This window comes from Mirounga angustirostris, unplaced genomic scaffold (genome assembly GCF_029215605.1).
Source record: "Mirounga angustirostris isolate CCGP_5_RB_7025 unplaced genomic scaffold, mMirAng1.0.hap1 SCAF_10, whole genome shotgun sequence".
Lineage (NCBI taxonomy): Eukaryota > Metazoa > Chordata > Mammalia > Carnivora > Phocidae > Mirounga > Mirounga angustirostris.
Window position 1 is genome coordinate 103365795 of NW_026991718.1, and position 17999 is coordinate 103383793.

General features: G+C 42.4%; 1 protein-coding gene across 1 annotated transcript in view; it reads left to right on the plus strand.

Moving 5' to 3' along the window:
- The first annotated feature begins 245 nt into the window (after positions 1 to 245).
- PAK5 (p21 (RAC1) activated kinase 5) overlaps positions 246 to 17999 on the plus strand; it is a 296814-nt gene continuing 279060 nt past the window's right edge. Inside the window, exon 1 of the mRNA XM_045885402.1 lies at positions 246 to 405. The gene's annotated coding sequence lies outside the window, so the exon portion shown is untranslated. The remainder of the gene's footprint in view (positions 406 to 17999) is intronic.

The following is a 17999-nucleotide window of genomic DNA, read 5'->3' on the forward strand; positions in this document are numbered from 1 at the left end:
GGCTCGGGGCTCCGCAGAGTGGAGACACTCCCCCGACCCTCCCCCGCTGCCGCCCCCCGCCCCCCCACCCCCCCGCAGCTGCTACTGCCTGCCTCCCGCCGGCTGCCGCGAAAACCCGGAACAGCTGCGTGCGCTCGTGGAAAGTCCTCCTAGGGGCGAAGCCAGGCAGCTGGGCATGCTCAGTAGCTGGGGGAGGCTTGGGTGGAGAGTAGAAAGCCGCGGCTCTGCCTCCCACCCCCTCCCTCTGGCCCCCGCCCCTCTTGCCCCTACCCAGCCCGTAGTAGTTGCCCGACGTGCGCCCGCCGAGCGCCCGCCGAGACCGGGAACATGGCGCTCTGAGCGATGTAGCCGCGGCGGAGGAGAAGCGGAGGAGGCGCTGCCGCTGCGCTGACAGCCAGCCACCAGGTAGGCAGGCGTGCCTGGCTGGGCTGCCTGGGTGGGTAGCGGCGCAGGGAGGGGCGCTCGCGTGGATGAGCACGGCTCGGACCCCGGGCATCTCGCTTCGCCGGCAGAGGATGCGAAGCGGGCGTCTGACAGCGCGCGGTTGTGCATCGCCTAGGAGATGCCAGAGGCTGGGGACCGGCGGGCTGCAGGGCAGGGATCCGGGGACCGCCCCCACCCCCCATGCGCTGCCATCCAGCTTGGGCTCTCTGCGGGTCAAATAAAGGATAGTTCCTTTCTGCCGGGCGAGAGGGCGCGGGGGAGACCCCCGGATACCAGTTCTGGGAGTGCGCTGGTCCCCCGGACCGCTTAGCAAGCCCCGCACCGGTTCTTTGTGTATACAGCCGCGCACGCCCAGGGGGGTGCCAGGGTGCCTGTTTCTCCCCAGGTGTGTGGCACATATTGCCAGGGCAGGATTTCCGTATGGTTTTTGTCTCTTGGCAGGTGTGGACTGGAAGATGTAATAGCTGAGCCTTTATGGGGCTGTGTTTTCCTTTGTTACTTGCGTGTGTGTGTGTATGTATGTGTGAATGTGTGTGTGTGTATGCGCGCGCGCGCTTGGTGGGTTGTAATGGAGAGAGAGAACTTCTCCTGGGCACGGGTGTGGGCAGAGCGTGGAAGAGGATCTCGGTTCCAAACTCTTGTCAAAATCGCGTGTGATGTCGGCCTCCTGGAGGGTAAACTTGAAAAGTCTGGAGATCATCTGTGCCCGGTTTGGAGGAGAAGCGTGTTTGCCCTTCTCGAACCCATGTGTGTGTAGATGGAGGTTTAAACATGGGACGCTAGTTATTCAACATTAGAGATCAGTTAAGGGAATTTGAAGCATTGGGGCTACCTGTGGTGGTTTTTTTTTTTTTTTTTTTTTTTTTGTCAAATTAATAGAGAAGTTGGCAGTAAGCCAGGGGCAAGTGTCATCTTTAATAGCTGGTGACAGGTTGGGAGGCTAAATACACTTTGGGGGGAAATTGGGAAACCTTGCACAGGGTTCTACCAAGAAATAGCCATCGGGTCTTAGGTAACTCACAAAATCTCTCAGCACCTCCCTTGTCTCTTCTGGAGTTTGGTGGTATGTAGACACAATCTCTCTTACCTGAGTCCAGATGGACAAGACACTCTTGAAAGACCCCTCCTACACTAGAATTCTATGAAACTGGCACCCCAGAATAACAGTTCTGCCACCTTAAATTTCTGTATCTGTTATATTCACAACTCACTGAGTTAAGGAAGGGAGATAAATTTAGAATATGCTTTTATTTTTTACTTTAGAATTTAAAGGATGGACATCTGTGACCATGAAGTTTAGAGACCCTTTCCTCCATACTTGGAGTATCTATTCTTATGGTCTCCTTAGGTGGCAAGAATGAGTCAGTATCATCAAAATGAAATGGGGGAATGCTTGAGAAAAATGCATTTAAGTAAATTAAAGTCATAAATGTCCAATCTGATGGTAATACCTTGACTTGGAATACATATGTGCAAAGCAGAAGCACTGCTAATGGAAGCAATAGAGTTGTTGGCAAGTTTATTGATAGTATTGGTCTTAAATAAGATTTTTGTGTTCCTCTGGGAAGGGGTAAAGATTGATTATACTAGGTACCTGCAACTCGGTATTCTGCTAATAAATGTGAGTGTTAATGGCAGGCATTGAAAACACAGTTTGGCAGCTCCTCTCCTTTGTCAGAGTTTGCTTCAACGCTGCAGGTGTGAGAGGCGGGTGTTCGGGGCGTGGTATCTTGGTGATGAGACAGCTGAGTTTGGGCTCTGACTCCTCCATTCTTAGCTTTGTGATCTTGGGCAAGCTATTTAACTTCTCGGAGTCACAGCTTCCTCCCCTGTGATACAATCCTGGGGACAGAGAGACTTACCTAAATGGGTAGGTGTGTGGATTACTCATAAACCACCAGGAAAATGGTGGTGACCCTTAGAAGAGGAAGGGAAATGGATATTTATTTACCCTATACTGTATTCCCTGTGTTAATGCTAGTCAGCCCCAAACAAGTGATCTAACTCTCCAACTGTTAGTTTCCTAGAGCTGCCATAACAAATTGCCAAAAACCAGGTAGCTCAAAACAAAATTTATTCTCTAGTGTTCTGGAGGCCGGAGCTCCATAATCAGGGTGTAGACAAGGCCCTGCTCCCACTGAAGCCTCTCGGGGAGGATCCCTTCTTGCCCTTTTCCAGCATGTGGTGGCCCCAGGTGTTCCTTGGCTTGTGGCAACATAGCTCCAATTCCAGCCTCCCTCTTCACATGGCTAAGTTCCCCCTTCTTATAAGGATACTATTCAGATTGAATTTAGGGTCCATTGTAATTCAGTATGACCTCATCTTGATTATATCTGCAAAGATCCTGTTTCCAAATAAGGTCACATTTATAGGTTCTGGTTAGGCATGAATTTTGGGAGGACGCTATTCAGCCCAGTATGTCAACATGCCTGTGATCTGTGTTTAATGGCCTGATTATTTCAGCATATGAATTAGAGTATTATGTGTTTGGAAAGGACTTTCAAGGTTATTTAATCCAGCTAACATATTTGATGTTTCCCAACCATGGTAAGGAAGAGCAGCATTCACAGGTACTAGACAAATATCACTTATCTGGAAACCCAGCTGATCCAGGATCTCAGTCTCCTACAGGTGACCTACCTGACATACCCTATCCCAATGGGGTTCGTTAATGTTGCCTCCTCTCTTTTTCTACCCCACTGACACAATGCAAACAACAGAAAATCAAATTGAACAAGAAAAATGACAAGAGCAACAAAAACACCCCAATCGTAATACCTTTCCAATCTTTCTTAGCTTGGTAAATAGCCCCACTGTCCATGGTGTTGCTTTAGCCAGACTCGAGAATCGTCTTTGACACCTTCATTCCCTGTGCCCTCTATATCCCAAATCACCCCAAAGTTACATAAATTTGGTCTTTTACATATATCTATTGACAGATTCTTCTTTCTATCCCTACCACCACACCATCAAACCTCAAGTCATCATCTCTCTCCTGGATCACTAGCATTACTTTCTAGCAAGACCCCTGGCTCCTTGCTTGGTCCCTCCAATCATTCTTCTAGAGCAGATAAGATTGTGTCAGTTTCTTGCATAAAATGCATTCACATACTTGGGATGGGTTCCAGAGACTGTCTGAGCCTTGGGTACTTAGCCAGCCTTATCTTGGGCATCCCCTCTTGCTACTGTTAACACTGACCTCCTCTCTGTTGAGTATCCCAAGCACTTCCCCTAATACTTTGCCAATACAAACTGTACTCATCCTTCGGGCCTCCTTGGTCTTTCTTCCCCAGCAGCCCCATTCTCCTTATCACCCTTCTAATTTTCTTCCATAGCACTTACCTCAATTTGCAATTTCCTATTTATTTGTTTGACTGTTTAATGTCTGTAAACTCTGTTGGCCATTTGTTTTGTGTCTTGCATGTAGAAGATGTTCAATATTGGCGAATGAGTGAAGGAATGAATACTCTTACAGCATTTTTCTGTGCCAACTTAAAGATCTGATTTTTTAGAAACTTTTTTTTTTACTAACTTGTATAAAAAGAGCAATTGAGAAACTCATTCTGATTTCAAAAGAGGAGTATTCTTGGCTTTAACAAATGCATCTTCTAAGAATTGGTTTTAAGCAAGCAGCTAAGAATTGAGTCAAAATATTTTCTAGCAACTGACATTTTTGTAAAAACACATCAGTCAGTCAACAAACATTTCACAAATGCCTATTGGACATTTATATTTGCCATGCTAGGCCTTAGGGGGACAATGGGGAACTAGACTTTTAGCCTTCTAGAGATTAATAATAAATAATAATGTGCAGTAATAACATTTATCGTGCTTCTGTTATAACCAGCTTCTCCTCAGTCCCTATCCCCACTCATTACTAGAGATAGTCCTCCAGTCTTTCCCAGTAACACAGAACCCAAATCAGATGCACGATAAATACTTCATGAATTAATAATTAGTAGATACTATTATCCTTATCTTTAAAAATAGGAAACTTGGGCTTATCTGTGGAAAAAGGAATCTGCTCCTATACAGAAGAGCATGCAATTGTTTTTTGACTATACCCAGGTGGGCCCTGTTCTACTTTAAAAAGTCATTCTGCCTACTGTCTCTGGGGTTAAAATAAGAGACAAACTGCTCTTTATACAAGAGCAAGTTCCTGGTGTGTTTCTTTGTCTTTCACAGTTGTCAAAATTCTTAATCAGCTGTTGAATTGTTTTTATTTGTCTTATTTAATCCAAGTGAGAAGTGACTGAATGTCTCGTTCAGGGCACTTCTGGGTAGTTTTGAAAAGCAAGACTGAGTACCCTGGGGAAAAGAATGTGGTTCAATGCAGGACTACAAAGTTAAATTTTGGATTTCTAGGATGGCCTCAATATCATGTAATCTTATTTCATGAAAAGTGCTTTTATAAAAAAAATATTTAATGCGTATGTTTAAGTATAACTTTTCACCTAAGTAACAAAATATCGGACATTGTGTCTTGATTTTGTGTAAAAGTGATACACAACTGAGTCAACTAAAACGTAAAGAAACTTCTGTTTCAGTAAGATGGTTAGTTATAAAATTCATGTTTAAAAATTAGTGGCTACACCAAAATGCCAGTATTCACCGACTACAAAATAAAATAGAGAAGGATTTTGTTCATAAATCTACAAAAATATAAACTTAAGAAAAATAGGAAATGTATGTAAAATACTTGGGAATAATAAGCATCTAAAGACTTGTTTAGAAAGCTGTAAAATTTTACTCAAACACATAAAATAAGAAATGAACAAATGAAAACGTACTATTCTTAGGGTAGAAAGATATTATGAAGTAGTTACTCTTCCACAATTAATCATACAGTTTTATTGCTTTGGGATTTGGGGAAACTTGATGAAATGATTCTAACATCAATCCACAAGAATACTACAGGACTCTAGTCAAGAAGATTTTGCTAAAGAACATGTGGCGGCGGGTTACCCTTATAGAAATAAAAATCTGGTCATTGAATGACATTGTAGACGTGTAGTTCTGGTGGAGGAATCAATAGATAGCTCACTGGAATAGAGTAGCCTCAAAACAGGCTCAGGTAGTTTTGGGAAACAGAAGCATTCTGAAACAGTGAGAAGTATTAGACAAAACCAAGGCACCATGCCAAGTAGGTAGAAAACCTTCAACTAAGAACCTCTGTTTACACAATTCACTAAATTCCAAACATATTGGAAAGTTGATCTGGCAGGTGAGAAACAAAGCCAGAAGAAAATACTTAGGAATTAATGCAAAGAATGGCAGAGCAGAAGATAGCTTTGAATATATTTTAAACTTTCGTATGCAAAAATATACAGTTTAAAGCAGAAAATAATCATGGAGAAGAATACAGCAAGCATGACAGAACAGTTAATAGAATAATTGCACTGAAGAACTCTTGCATATCAGTAAGTAGAAAATAACACCCCAATAGAATTGTCCAATTATCTGAAGAAATGATTTGAAAGGATGAAATAAAAAGGCTAATTCACATATTTAATAAATAATTCTTACTATTAACCACAGAAATGCAAATGCAGACAAAAATGAGATGCCATGTTTCATGTATTAAACAAGCAATATGTATGCATATATGTATATATATAAATAGAAATACACATTACCAGGAGGGATGCAGTGAGAAGGACATTTTCATTACTGCTGGTGGGATAATTACATGATACAATCTTCTTGGAGGACAGTTTTAAAAGCCTTTGACAAATATTTTCAAAGTTCATATTATTTGACACAATCATTTCTCTGGCTTTTAATTTTAATTTTAGTCTCTGCTGAGGAATTAGAGGCAGGCAAAAACAATAGAAAAAATTACCCTTTAAAACTAAAAATTGGGGGGCTCATTAAAGGTATTTTAAGGTCCCCAAATAATAGACAATTATGGAGATATTAAAAGTGATCATTTCAAAGATTATGTAATGATGTGGAACAACCTCAGTTTTAAGTAGAAATAAGCCAGTCCGCAATGATGTGTGTTTCATGAGATGGAAATATCCTATAGATACGTAAAAGCTGGAACAAAAACAAAGTTAGGCCATGTCTGGATGGTAGAATTATGGCTTTGCTTTTATCTTTTTTATACCTTTCCATATCAAGAAAAAAAATTAGTCAATAGCACTGTCTTATGAATCAGAAAAACCATTATTTTACAAAAATGGTAGTGTTACACATTCAGGTTATAATCATTTATGTAACACACATTCATTGATTATCTCTGTGTCAGGAGCTCTGCCAAGTGTATCAGCAATGACTCTTAGTTTGCATGCAAATGAAAGAAACTGTCTAACTTGAGCAAAAAGAATTTACTAGAAGGTTATTAGATAGCTAAGAGAATTGCCATGAATGGGGAAGGGGGAGCACAGGGCAAAAACAAACAAAAAACAGAACAATGACCAAAAAGCAGGCTTGCAAGCAAACCAGAATCTAGTCAGCTCCAGGCTCTAAATATCAGGTGCTTAGAGAAACGGGCTCCAGCCAAGAATAGGCTGCTCAGGGCTAGGCCACAGTCTGCTGGTAGTTATACCTGGACTTGCCCTCCATCCCCCTCCTCCCCACTCAGCCCCCTGGGCATCAGGGAGGGGAAGGCACCTAGATTAGCAGGCCCACTGCCCCCTTTACTAACAAAGAAACAAAGATGGGTGATACACAACCAAAACCAAACCAACACAAAAAGACAGAATTAAAATGCCCATTACCCCAGGACTTGGAGGCCAGTGGGATTGAACAGCAGCCAGCTCCCTTTCTCCCCAGAGAACATCTGAGCTGTAGAATCACAGCTCCTACAAGGTTCAGGACACTGTGTGCGTGCTGGTCCCTCACCCAGGAGATGCTGTTTTTGCCCAGGGTCAGCAGTGATGGGCTTTTCAGACCTGATCTTTGTGGATGGGCAGGAGTTTTGAGGGAAGGTCCCATTCTCCAGTGAGATAAGAACCAATGGGAAGGATTATCCAAAAACAGTTTCTCAGAAGCAAGAGGTATAGTTTGGAAATGGACGGGGGCATCAACACAAGTCTAAGCCTGTTTTATATTTAGCAAGTCCTGTAGTAAGGTTTGAGTTTGGTCCACCATGAATAACTGTGGTCTCCGTTCAAGTAGCTTGGTACATAATACCAAACATCCATAGGTAAGTTGGTATTCTTCCCACGGTTCTTGTCATAAACAGGAAATGTCTGTGGCTATCCGGGTACTTTCATGCTCAGGTTCATGTTGCTTTTATAATTATTTATAAACTTTTCCCTGAGGAAAGACTTGCAAATGCAAGGGAAAAAAGGAAATTGTTCTTCAGTTGCACTAATAATAGGACTGAGAAAATCTTAAATTACTAGGAGGGTTCACCCCCCCACACTCCCCCCGCCGCCGGGTATTGCCCTGCAAAGAGCTCAGCTGCTCTGTCCCCCAACCTCTTCGTACCTGCACAGCCACACCCCTCTGTACCAATCAAAGAGCCCATGTGCCACCTTAGCCACCTCTGCGCTGTGCTGTGCATACCCAGGTCTTGGATTTCCCTGCTCAAAAGGCTCCTGGGCCCGAGGGTGGCTGAGGAAAGACTGTTCGTGGGAAGTGTGGCTGGAGCTGGGACAGGAGGATATTGTAGTCCACACACAGGTGCTGGAGGTTAGGGTAGAAAGAGCAAGGGGACCAGGCAGGAGGCTGGTGCTCCTTGCTTGGCTGGGTTCTGGAACTCAAGAAATCTGAATTTAAACTTGTCTTCTAGGTTGCTATGAAGGCGTATTTGTCAAGCTAGGCAGATAGAACATGTTTAACAATTTTTAGCTTGTTTTATCATATTTAAATGTATAATAATTAAGACTCCATTTGTGCTTTTGCCTCCTCAAATGTTAGGCTTGGGCCTGCTCAGTTAAATCTTTTAGAAAGGTGATAGTTGTACACACAACACACACACACACACACACGCAATTAGCTACTTGTGCAACAACAATACAGATCAGAGGAAAAGCGAATTGCACTCCTACAATAATAGCTAACATACTGAACAAGATGCATTAAATCCTCATCCCAGTATTTTACCTGTATATCTTAATTAATCTTCAGAAGAGCGCTCGCTATAGGTCATTCAAGGCAAACTACCCTGCAGTTAGGTAGGGTAATGAAGAGGAGTCAAACTCTGGCTCATCGAAATCCGATGTCAGTAGATAAGAAAAGTTTTGTTTGGAGTCCTTGAACCTTCAATAATGTACAAAGCGCTGGATTAATCAACCCATTCTGACTCTCCAATCCTCTGATTCAGCATTTCTGTTCATGCAAATTTCCCCGTGAAAAGGGAAAGTAAATGCATTGATGGCCTTGCTGTGTTCAGTATTATGATTAACCGAATGATCAAAAGCAAAAATCAATATCTGGTTGCTTGTATAAGAAACACATTTGATTTACATTTTAAAACCGATGTCAGGAGATTTCCCTTTGCCCGTTTTCAGGGGAATTGCCACTTAGGTCACTGATGAAAGTAAATTAGCAGTGAAGAGTACCTTTGTTTTTCCTATAAAGCGCTGGTTCACAATCCCAAGCATCCATTTCCCTACTGTCCAACTGAATCAAGAAGCCTTTATCCAAGCGTTGTTTCCATCACTCCTTTAATAAGTTATAGAAGGAGGGAGGGAGGATGGGCATGAGCTCACTCACTCACACCTTCAGTCCCAAATATAAATTCTATGAGAGTCAACAATTGTTAGCTTCACTTTTCAAATTCAAGGTTGACATACTATTTAAGAAACTCTTTAGCTGTTTTCTGGATGGAATTTGACCCCTTTGCTTCTAAGGATGACCGTTTGAGTCATGCAAATAGATACTTGTATAACACACTGATTTTTCAAACTAAGTTGTTCTTAACCGTCAGCTGAGTTGCCCACCTGCCTAATTTAGTTGCACTGCAATTTACTGACCCAGGAAAAGAACTTCCTAGCAGTGAAGACTAGAAAACTTCATTTGTTTAAAAGATTCTTCTCCCAAAGTAGAGACCGTTGCTACGTGGGTATGATTTAATCTCTAAAAATATAAACAGTGATGGGGGGATTGGTGGTTAAAGGAAAAAAAAATTCTTAAACTGTAGAGTTTTCTTTTTTGTCTAGGCTTCAGAGACATGGAAACAAATAACAAAAGGAAATTTCCAATAGTATTTGAGTAACAGCCATTAGTAACTTGAGTTAAATAGTAGTTTGTTTTACCCCCTCATATCCAAGGAGTCCCTAAATCTCATCTACTTTCTCGCTTATGCCCTATCCCTGTCCCCATCACCACTTCCATAGAATCTCTCAATTAGACCTTGTGTCAGCCTCTTTGTCTTCATTCCCACCTCAAAAGTAACATTGGATCACCTGATTACCACCATCCCATTGAAAACTTCCTACCCAGCTACCGCCCTCCCTACCCCCCATCCCCCCACGCCCCAAAACCTTCTTCCACCTGGTTTTGGGTTACCCCTCTCAAAGCAGTCATCACACCGTTTGGTAGATGTTTTCTTACTTGGTTCCCTTCTTGTACAAGACTGAGAACTCTTCTAAAGCAGGTAACTTGTCTCTTGGTGCCTGTATCCCCAGCACCCAGCTTTATGCATACGTATGTCAGGTCTTCAATAAATGTTTGTGGGCGGAAAAAATGTTTGTGGATAAATGCATGTTACCTAGGTTAAAAAAATGAGTCTAGATGCAAAAGAGTAATGTCATTGTTTAAAATTCTGGGATGGGACCTAGCAATGGTCTAATCCATTTCCTTAATACTAGCATGGAACATTTTTTTTTTTCTCCTCCTTTCTATAGATGAAAAACATATGGAAGGAAAGATTAATCCTCTGTTTATGGTTAGAGACAAATTTTAATATTGGATATGGGTGTAAAGTAGACCTTCTAAATACATTGAAAAGAGAGTAAGGAAGAGGGGCACCTGGGTGGCTCAGTTGGTTAAGCGACTGCCCTTGGCTCAGGTCATGATCCTGGAGTCCCAGGATCGAGTCCCACATCGGGCTCCCTGCTCAGCTGGGAGTCTGCTTCTCCCTCTGACCCTCCCCCCTCTTGTGCTCTTTCATTCTCTCTCTCAAGTAAATAAATAAAATCTTAAAAAAAAAAAAAAGAGTAAGGAAGCAAACCATAAGTGAAGAGCCAGTTTTCCAGGAATAGAGTAAATAGACTGAGCTGCTTTAAAAAATATTAAGAATAGTTATTTCATTACGAGATGTAACTTACACTTCTCTGATGTCTCAAACCTGGTATGAATATGCACAGTCGATGATGCTTGAATATTAGTTGGTATTTTTTACGGGAAGCTGGGGTTTTAGTCGTTTCTGCTCTGGTCTTTGGTACCATGTGTTTCCATAGTAACAGAGGCATTCAAAAATGAGAAAAACCAGGAAGGCTTGGGAGGGAAATGAATCGAAGTAAGTGGTTCAAGTAGGGGGTTCCCCAGTGTGGGACCGGGGTCTCATCAGGCTTCTGGTTACAGATATTTGTGGCAGGATGCCCAGAGAGAGAAGATTCTAGGGTGATAACTGGAAGGGATTTTAAAAGTAGTGTATAGATACACTGTGACAGCAATTACTATGTTGCCTTCAGCTTGGATTCCTGTGTAGGGTACCTGCATGGCCACATTAGCAGTCTACACTGGTTGAAAGAAACACTCAACACCCAGAGCCCACTAACAACTAGGAATCAGGGAACACGACTAGAGACTTTTACTATCTGCGAAATATAGTTGAGCTGTCCTTTTAAAGTGTGGGGGAGAACACTGTGAATTAGGTACTAAACATTTGACAATGCCGTTTTAGAGCAGAGTCTTGTGGCCTAGATATGTTCCGTTTGGCACACATAGTGTGAAATTTCCCCTAAAAACTCAGGTTTCTTTTCTTAAAAAAAAAAAAAAAAAAAACCTGATATATACACAAACACAAAATTTGGCAGTCCTGTGTTTTCTTATGGCACCCATCCACTGTAGCTGATTAGCAGTTGCCTCCATCATAGACAGGTAATGGAGTCTTCACTTTGTCACAGTGTCCATCACTCTCTGTGGGATCCCATCAGGCCATTTTAATTGTTTATGTTGCTCTCTTGTGCCTTGAAGCCTTTTGAATTTGTCATCTTTGGATTACAGGGGAGGGTCGCTTTATGGTTTTGAGTCATTATTATACAGTGTTCCTTCTTCATCTCATTTCCTAAAAATATAAGCTTATTTCATAATTTAAATATAAGGCAAATGAGATTTCAGAAAGATACATTTTTACAATTCCATCCTAGGGAAAAAAAATATTGAGTTAAGCCTTCTTAATATTTGGTGGGAATATTTGCATAGTTAGGCTTCAGCAACTCAACTTCAGTATTTTGCAATGTGGGATAATTATTAAAAACTTCCTCATGTGGTCCATTTGAATTAAACCAAAATAGAAAAGGAAATCATATGGTCTCGAGCTTCCTGGAGGTAGGGATTATCAAAACTCAGAAGGATGCTATCATATTTCATATGATACTATCATCTGGAAAATATAAAACATTCAGATTGCAAATATGCCCACAGAAGTGAAGTAGAACCTTATAAATGATATGCACTCTATAGAATAGCTGGAAGAATCTCAAAATCAATATTGGAATCACCCAGGGCGACTGAGAATAATGCTATCACTGTACCTTACTAAAAAGTAATGGAAAACAAATGAGATAGAAAATTCCAGAGTTGTCCCTAGAGTTACTCTTTGCTTGAGATAGGAGAGTGAGAGAAGACTTTAGAAAGTGGCTTCCCGGGGCGCCTGGGTGGCTCAGTTGGTTAAGTGACTGCCTTCGGCTCAGGTCATGATCCTGGAGTCCCGGGATCGAGTCCCGCATCGGGCTCCCTGCTCGGCGGGGAGTCTGCTTCTCCCTCTGACCCTCCTCCCTCTCATGCTCTCTGTCTCTCATTCTCTCTGTCTCAAATAAATAAATAAAATCTTAAAAAAAAAAAGAAAGAAAAAGAAAGTGGTTCCCAGTTCTTTTCAAACCTCAACCTGATTTTAATCATAGAGCACGGCCTGCCTGTCGAGGGGGCTTTCTTTCCTAGGTAAACCAGGGTGTGCAAGGACTGTCGATGTCACTATAAAACAAAAATCTTTGGTTCCAAGTTAATCACTTAACTAGTAGGATTAAAATAAAGATAACTGGATCTTTTAGGGTGGTGCCTGCTTGCTTCTGCTTTGTTTTTTGGTTTTTGGGGTTTTTTGACAGGCTAAAAAAGGATTAAAGGATAAAAATTTAAAAAATAGGATAAAAATAGATATGACCATTCCTAACTAGTCATTCATTTATTCAACAGACATGCATTCAGTACTGCTGTGTTTACTGGGGTGGCACTTCCATGAACATAGATAAAAATCCCTCCTCTGCAGGGAGAGACAGTAAACAATAAATTAAGAAACGGATAGAATGTTGGAAGGTGATCAGTGCTTTGAAAGAAATAGAGTGGGATAAAGGGGTTAGGAAATGGGTGGGATGGTGGCAGGAAAGGGTGCAGTTTTAAATAGAGGGGGGTCAGGATAGGCTTGTTGAGAAGGCGATGTTGAAGGAGGGAACTACCCATGTAGATCTACCTTGTCTTGTGGATGGGAGAATGTCCCAGTGGAGAGAACCCAGTGAGCAGGCCCCAGGGTACAATGCCTGACTTGCAGGAGGAAGTGCAGGGAGGCCAGTGTGGCCGGAACAAAGTGAAGGAGGGGTTGGAGCCAGCAGGGACACCTTAGTCTTTTCTCTGAGCAAGATGGGGGGGCCACTGGAGAGATTTGAGCAGAGGCCAGAATCTGACCTATTTTACCAGGAGTCTGGCTTCCCTGTCGAGAAGGGGAAAGTATGAAAGTGGGGAGACTGATCAGGGGAACACTGTGATAATTCAGGCGAGAGAGATGGTGGTTTGACCAGACTTAGAGCCGTGAAAGTGGTGAGTTGTGACCCAGTTCTTACATATTTTGAAGGTAGGGTTTCCTTAGGATTGGGTACAGGTTATGAGAGAAAGAGAGGAGTCGAGGATGACTCCAAGGTTTTTGACCTGAGCACCTAGAAGAATGAAGTTGCCTTCACCTAAGGAAGGGAAGACTGTGGGAGAAGGAGGTTTCCAGGGGTAAATTAGGAGTTTAGTTTAAACAGTGGGCATCTACTTCTGATGGAAATGTTGAGTAGTTTGTAAGTCTGGGGTTAAGGAGAAAAGTCTGGGCTGGAGGTAGGGATGATGACCTCACCAAAGCAAGTGAGTTTAGACAGAGAAGGAATCCAAGGGCTGAATCTTGGGAAATTCTCCATTTAAGAGTTTGGGTGGGGCACCTGGGTGGCTCAGTCATTTAGCGTCTGCCTTCAGCTGAGGTCACAATCCCAGGGTCCTGGGATTGAGGCCCACATCGGGCTCCTTGCTCATCAGGAAGCCTGCTTCTCCCTCTCCCACTCCCCCTGCTTGTGTTCCCTCTCTTGCTGTGTCTCTCTCTGTCAAATAAATAAAATCTTTAAAAATAAAATAAAAAGATAAACCTCTGAATATCTAATTAAAAAAAAGAGTTTGGGTAGCAGAGGTGGATCCAATAGAACCGGCAGAACCAGCTCCTCTAGAATCTACCCAGTCACATATATGGTGGTTGACTGGCTGCACTTTGGGGTGATGGGGCTGAATGGGTCACATGACCCTGATCCTCAGCAGGCTACCTTCAGCCTGTTCCCATGCACCTGAGCAGGGATCCAAAAGAAAAGGGAAGCACACAGACCTCTTAAGGCCCAGACTGGGAGAGGTACACGGTCACTGTAGGCACATTCTCTTGGTCAAAGCAGGTTTCAAGGCCAACCCAGATTTAAGGGGTAGGGAAGTGGATTCTATTTAAAGAAAGCTGCTGCACAGTCACATTGCAAGGGCTGTGGACACGAGGTGGAGGTTTTGCATTCCAGTTTGCATATGATTGCCTCTTTGCATATGATTGGCCTCTTGCAAGGACCCTCACAATTTTTCATTTGGAAATAGAATTTTCGTTTTGGGTCAAACCTCAACCCCATTCTTGAGCTGCTGAGGACACTGTTACTGCAGCCCTGCTAATTGTCCAGATTTTTCTTAGTGAAAATAGCTTTTCACGCAGTTACATGTTGACAGAATTTGAACCAGAGCTCTGTCTCTAGCAGTTTTAATAATTCCCAAGATGAAGTTATGGCACATAGTAGGTGCTCAAGAAGCTATTTATGTGGTTGTAAAAAGAAAAGCTATACTTCAGAGTTAGAACAATGGTATTTACCATAACAGATTATTTGAGCACGTATTACTTGCCAGATATTCTTATAGGCATTATGTGCCCTATCTTATTTAATCCTTCCAATGGGCTTATAAATTAGGTGCTGCCATTATTCTCATTTTATGACTAGAAACTGGCAGAGTCCCCATCCAGGAGCAGATCTTCCTTGCTCTATTAAGACTATTCTCCCGCAAACATAAAAGATGAAGGCAAAAAGTATTTTATTAAGTTCTAAAACCTTATTCCTCTGTCCTCCTCTGTTTTAGGTTGGGTTCCCTCCCCCCACCCCCTCCCCAAACAGACCTTGAGTCAAGGATTCAGGAACAAAAGTAGTTTATTTGGAAAGTTACAGGCACATCATTAGGAGAGAGGGGGAAGTAACATAAGGAAGGAAAATCTACCAAAATTGCAATTTACTACTGGAGGAACTGGAAATGGTGTATAACTCACGCTTCAGAATTATTCCATCCAAAAGGAAGAGCTGAGATATTTATACACTAACTTCCATCTGTAACTGGTTGAAGACTGTACCCAGGGGATGTTAATTCATCTGTATTTCCAACCTTACGTGGTTTGGAAAAAGCTCCTAGGAACACAGATACAGGCAGTTGGAAGTCAGTAGGCATATGGGCGGCATTAACAGGGCTTGATCTATCCATACCTGGTTTTTCCTTAGCATGTGCCTGCAGAACTTCAGAGGTCATTGTACTTTTTGTTGTTGTTTTTGTTTTGTTTTTTTAAAAAGGCTATCTTTTGCTAGCCAACTGTGAGTGTATTGATTGGATCATCTATTAGCTTGGACAAAGACACCACATGTACAATGGGTAAAAAGACATTGAACCAGAGGTAAGTTGCTCTCATAGTCATAGTCATTCCAAATGAATGCAGTAATGTAACTGTCGGTACTGACTTGGGGTCTTAGGTAATTAAACATGCAGTTGTTAAATGTATCTGATATTGAAAAATGGGACAAGTTAAGACTACAGTTGACCTTGTGACAAAGCAGAGGATAAAATATACCCCAGGAGTAAATCATTTACCCATGTAATGCAATTGCATTCTCGTCAGGCACTGGTGGGCCAGTTGGTAAGCCATCTCCTCCAAGGCATTAATGGAACTCTGTGTCCCAAATAATGTATTTCATGCCACGATCATTTTTTAGTGGCAGATAACATGAAAGCAGGAGAAATGTGGAGAAAATATAATAAAAGTTCTATCTGTTGGCATGAATAATAAAAATGGTCTTGAGTCTGGGCCTTACTAGAAACCCCAAACCAGGGGTGCCTGGGTGGCTCAGTCGTTAAGCATCTGCCTTCAGCTCAGGTCATGATCTCTGGGTCCTGGGATCGAGCCTTACATCGGGCTCCCTGCTCCGTGGGAAGCCTCCTTCTCCCTCTCCCACTCCCCCTGCCTGTGTCTCTCTCTGTCAAATAAATAAAATCTTAAAAAAAAAAAAAAAGAAACCCCAAACCAAAAATAGTTTTGCATAGAGAAAGAAGGGGGTGTAACACGTATGCTGAGGGCAGAGAGACAAGGCTTAGTCATATTTATATATGGGTATACAGTAAATGTTAGTACATTTTAACTGGGTGTTGAAATGTACTTGATCAGCAAGAAGTGAGGAATGGATACTGGGCAGGCAGGCAGGCAGCAGCCTGTAGTGTTTCAGAAAATAACCCAGATGGTTTCCTTGATGAAAATTATCAGTTGGAGTGGTTTGGGATTGTAGGGAAGGTGTTTTAAAATTGGCCATCTGCCTCAAACAGTGTGGTGCAAGAAAGGGATCTGAAGTTGATGAGGTCATATCAGTGACCACACTAGGATATTCAGGCTTAGCAGGTCCCAAAGCATTGCACTTTTAAAATAATGTCTAAGCCTTGGATTTGAGGTATGGTTTTAAGAGCTTCCCACCAGGAATGGCAGAAACACCAGAATGGTAGAGTCCTTTTGTAATCTCTGGTGTGCCTAAAAGGTGTAAGGAGGAGAAATCTGAAGAGAGCTGTCAGACCTAGAGGAAGAGTGATCCTCAGTGGCTTGGGACCATCAATATTGAGCCCTTCTTTACCATCTTTGGTTGCTCTAATTATTGAATCCCTGAGGGTTATAGTTTTGCCCTCCCCTATTCAGAACTTTAGGACTCACCATTCAGTTCCTTTATATTCAGGACGTCTGTGTTGGAAAAATTCAGGGGCACCATTCAGCTGTGGTTGATATGAATGGCGCCTCCTGTGGTTTAGTCCACAGCCTGAATGGCCTCCTCCTGCAGTGACAATGCTTAAAATGTCCTAGGTTTGGTCCAAACTTGGTGGAGAGGATCACCAGGCCTTGTAATCATGTGTTCCCTGTTCCCTTTCCCTCTCCCTCCTGGTGGACTGGAAGAGGCTTGAGGGAAGAAGCTAGACTTCAGGTATTTATAATCAAGGCTTTCACATGGCACCCTCTGTGTTCAGTTGCTCAATACATCTTTATAAAATACAGGAATGAGGATAATGCTGTGACTTGGGAGGTTTGATGAGGTGTTAGGCTCCGTGTGAAATATTTTGCCTGTTGATGTTTCTTAACCCAAACAGCCACCATGTTGGGTATTTTCAAGAACTGGTCATTGATATAGTGGGGAGGTGAACCCAGAGGACACCTGGAGGAGTAGCCAGGAGGACTGTTCTAGAAGAGGAGTAAAGGGCAGGATGGGATAGTTTCAGGGAAGCTTGGTGGTAGGAAGCTGAATGTTCTTGTTTGGAGCCTTCTCTTTTTATCTTTGAAGACAGAGACAAAGTGACCTGCTCAGTTTGAGGAGGCAGGTTGTGGCGGTCATGACAGTGGCAATGGCAGTTTTAAGGAGAGTAGAGAAAGTATGTGCTGGTCTTTGCAGAAATTCAGAGAGACCTAGCTGCTCAGAGACCCTTGCATTTCCATGTCTTTCCATCAATTTCTATTAAACCATGGCTGCAAGTGAAAACTCTAAGTGCACATATTCTTTGTATCTTCCAAAAATAGGAGTTTGGCCCATTTAATTAGAATCTAAAATAAAAGAGAGGCTTTGTGAACATAGGGGAAATTTAAATTTTGTCAAATGCATTTAAAGAAAATAAGCATTACTTCTACTGATTTCTAACTGTTGATTCATTTTCATGAAAGGTGATATTATGAGGAAATACTGAATGGACTTCCTATAGGCTGAAGTTGTATTTGTAGCCTGATGCTATGGGAAGCACAGACTGAGTGTCTTCAACCAGATTCTGTTGCTTGAAAAAGACTCAACTCAGAGAGATTGAGCTCAAAGTGTACCAAGCAAAATAGGACT